The sequence below is a fragment of the Telopea speciosissima genome, unplaced genomic scaffold (genome assembly GCF_018873765.1).
Source record: "Telopea speciosissima isolate NSW1024214 ecotype Mountain lineage unplaced genomic scaffold, Tspe_v1 Tspe_v1.0039, whole genome shotgun sequence".
NCBI lineage: Eukaryota > Viridiplantae > Streptophyta > Magnoliopsida > Proteales > Proteaceae > Telopea > Telopea speciosissima.
The window spans coordinates 53,965-58,461 of NW_025317375.1; positions in this window are offsets into that span (position 1 = coordinate 53,965).

Below are 4,497 nucleotides of genomic sequence, written 5' to 3' on the forward strand. Positions count from 1 at the left end.
ACCTTTTTGGCTTTGGGATTTTCTGAAAAGGCTCCTTATCTCTTATTAGACATGTGGATACGATGTTGAGGGTGGTGACCTTTGAATCGATACCTATTTTGATCGATGTTCATTTTCGGTTTAAACCCGATCGGGTGTGTCGTTTGGGGTTATTTGGGGGAATTTCTATACTTTTTTGCGTTTGGGATGTTCAAAAAAGTGTCCTTATCTCTCATTAGATGTGCGGATGTGATGTTGAGGGTCGTGACCTTCGAATCGTTACCTATTTCAACATATGTTCATTTTCAGTTTAAACCAAATCGGGTGGGTCATTTGGTGTTACTTGGAGGCATTTCTGCATGTTTTTGGGTTTGGGATTTTCTAAAATGTGTCCTTATCTCTTATTAGATGTGTGGATGAAACGTTGAGCGTCGTGACCTTCAAATCGATACCCTTTTCGATATATGTTAATTTTCGGTTTAAAGCAGACCGGGTGGGTCGTTTGGGGTTAATTGGGACATTTCTTTACTTTTTTACGGTTGTGGTTTTCTATAAAGTGCCCTTTACTCTTATTAGACGTGTGGATGTGATGTTGAGGGTTGTAACCTTCGAATCGATACCTATTTCGACATATGTTCATTTTTTATTTAAACCAGACCGGGTGTGTCGTTTGGGGTTATTTGGGGGCATTTCTGTACTTTTTTGGGTTTGGGATTTTCTAAAAAGTGTCCTTATCTCTTATTAGACGTGTGGATGCGATGTTGAGGGTCGTGACCTTCGAATCGATACCCAATTCGATATATGTTCATTTTCGGTTTAAACCAGATCGAGTGGGTCGTTTGGGGTTATTTGGGGGCGTTTCTGTACTTTTTTACGTTTGAGATGTTCTAAAAAGTGTCCTTATGTCTTATTATATGTGTGGATGCGCTGTTAAGGGTGGTGATTTCGAATTGTTACCTATTTTGACACGTTCATTTTTGGTTTAAACAAGATCGGGTGGGTCATTTCGTGTTATTTGGAGGAATTTCTGTACTTTTTTGGGTTTGGGATTTTCTAAAATGTGTCCTTATCTCTTATTAGATGTGTGGACGCGATGTTGAGGATCGTGACCTTCGAATCGATACCCATTTCAACATATATTAATTTTCGATTTAAAGCAGACCGTGTGGGTCGTTTGGGGTTATTTGGAGGCATTTCTTTATTTTTTTACGTTTGTGGTTTTCTATAAAGTGCCCTTTCCTCTTATTAGATGTGTGGATGCGATGTTGAGGGTTGTAACCTTCGAATCGATACCTATTTCGACATATGTTCATTTTCAATTTAAACCAGACCGGGTGTGTCATTTGGGCTTATTTGGGGGCATTTCTGTACTTTTTTGGGTTTGGTACTTTCTGAAAAGTGTCCTTATCTCTTATTAGATGTGTGGATGTGATGTTGAGGGTCGTGACCTTCGAATCGATACCCAATTCGATATATGTTCATTTTCAGTTTAAACCAGATCGGGTGGGTCGTTTGGGATTATTTGGGGGTGTTTCTGTACTTTTTTGCGTTTGAGATGTTCTAAAAAGTTTCCTTATGTCTTATTATATGTGTGGATGCGATGTTAAGGGTCGTGACCTTTGAATTGTTTCCTATTTCGACACATGTTCATTTTCGGTTTAAATAAGACTGGGTGGGTCATTTCATATTATTTGGAGGCATTTCTGTATTTTTTTGGGTTTGGGATTTTCTAAAATATGCCCTTATCTCTTATTAGACGTGTGGACACGATGTTGAGGATCGTGACCTTCGTATCAATACCCATTTCAACATATGTTCATTTTTTGTTTAAACCAGGCCGGGTGGGTAGTTTGGAATTATTTGGGGGCTTTTTTGTACTTTTTTGGGTTTGCGGTTTTCAAAAAAGTGTCCTTATCTCTTATTAGACGTGTGGATGCGATGTTGAGGGTTGTGACCTTTGAATCGATACATATTTCGACATATGTTCATTTTGGATTTAAAGTAGACCGGGTGGGTCGTTTGGGGTTATTTGGGGGCATTTCTGTACTTTTTTTTATTTGGGATTTTCCAAAAAGTGTCATTATCTCTTGTTAGACGTGTGGATGCGATGTTGAGGGTTGTGACCTTCGAATCGATACCTATTTCGACATATGTTCATTTTCGGTTTAAACCAGACCGGGTGGGTTGTTTGGGGTTATTTGGAGACATTTCTGTACTTTTTTGGGTTTGGGATTTTCTAAAATGTATCATTATCTCTTATTAGACGTGTGGACGCGATGTTGAGGATCGTGACCTTCAAATCGATACCTATTTCGACATATGTTCATTTTTTGTTTAAAGCAGACCGGGTGGGTCGTTAGGAGTTATTTGGGGTTTTTTTTGTACTTTTTTGGGTTTACGGTTTTCAAAAAAGTGTCCTTATCACTTATTAGACGTGTGGATGCGATGTTGAGGGTTGTGACCTTTGAATCGATACCTATTTTGACATATGTTCATTTTCGATTTAAAGCAGACCGGGTGGGTCGTTTGGGGTTATTTGGGGGCATTTCTGTATTTTTTTGGGTTTGGGATTTTCCAAATAGTGTCCTTATCTCGTATTAGGGGTGTGGATGCGATGCTGAGGGTTGTGACCTTCGAATCGATACCTATTTCGACATATGTTCATTTTCAGTTTGAACCAAACCGGGTGGGTCGTTTGGGGTTATTTGGGGGCATTTCTGTACTTTTTTAGGTTTGGGATTTTCTAAAAAGTATCCTTATCTCTTATTAGACGTGTGGATGCGATGTTCAGGGTTGTGACCTTCGAATCGATACCCATTTCGACATATGTTCATTTTCGGTTTAAAGCAGACCGGGTGGGTCGTTTGGGGTTATTTGTGGGCATTTTTGTACTTTATTACGTTTGGGATTTTTTAAAAAGAGCCCTTATCTCTCATTAGACGTGTGGATGCGATGTTGTGGATTGTGTCCTTCGAATCGATACCCATTTCGACATATGTTCATTTTTTGGTTTAAACCAGACTAGATGGGTCGTTTGGTGTTATTTGGGGGCAATTCTATAATTTTTTTGCGTGTGGGATTTTGTAAAAAGTGTCCTTATCTCTTATTAGCCGTGAGGATGTGATGTTGAAGGTTGTGACGTTCGAATCGATACCTATTCCGACATATGTTCAGTTTCGGTCTAAACCAGGCTGGGTGAGTCATTTGGGGTTATTTGGGGGCATTTCTGCACCTTTTTTTTTTTGGGATTTTCTAAAAAGTGTCATTTTCTCTTATTAGACGTGTGGATACGCTGATGAGGGTTCTGACCTTCGAATCGATACCCATTTCAACATATGTCCTATTTCGGTTTAAATGTGACCGCTTGGGTCGTTTGGGTTATTTGGGGGCATTTCTGTGCTTTTTTTGCATTTGGGACTTCCTAAAAAGGGTGATTTTTTCTTATTAGACATGTGGATGCGATGTTGAGGGTCGTGACCTTTGAATCGATACCAATTTTGACATATGTTCAATTTCAGTTTAAAGCAGACCGCGTGGGTCGTTTGGTGTTATTTGGGGGTAATTCTATACTTTTTTGCGTTTGGGATTTTCTAAAAAGTGTCTTTATCTCTTATTAGACGTGTGGATGTGATGTTGAGGGTCGTGTCTTTCGAAGCGATGCCTATTTTGACATATGTTCATTTTCAGTTTAAACCAGATCGGGTGGGTCATTTGGGGTTATTTGGGGGCACTTCTGTACTTTTTTTGGTTTGCGATTTTCTAGCAAGTTGTTTGAGTTTAAAATAATAACCGCAAGCGTACGGGTCAATCGTAGCTACGGGTCGAACACGAGGAGGTCAACTTTGAATAAATTTCCACTTTTAATTAATGCGAAGTGTACAACTTACCAAATATGGAAACAACCTATATATAGAAACTACTAATTATGAAAACTAGCAAATATAGAAGCAACTAAATTACCAAAGATAACAAATTAAAAATAGAAACTAGGGCAACCACTAAGGTAATGGATGAATTAAAAATAAGAAAGTCACTTGGGAATGAATTCCACCATGAGAATTAGGGCAGATCAATGACTAGCATATTAGGGCAAAGCATGGATACGGCCTAAGTCTATAAGATATGCGGCACGGCTCATATACTGCTAACATATCCTATGAAAACAGTGCTTATACAACATACAATGTAAACAAAAAAAAAGAAATACATGAACATAATGGTGTCACAATGGATACGGCTAACGAACATGTATATAGTTCCCCTTGGAATGACATACAAACTGTGGGCGGTCATCCATCGTAAGTCCAATATTGATCATGTCCATTAATCACATAGACAATGCTAGCCATCAATTCTTCCTTCTCTAATGATTTCACCCACTCCCAAAAGGAGAGGTTTAGCTAGCCATGAAAGCAATGAAGAGGGAAGGAAGGATTGATGAAGAAAAAGACATAGAAATTATTAAAACTAAAATTTATAAGAAGAAGAACTTAGCTGATTCAAATAACTCCAATGAAG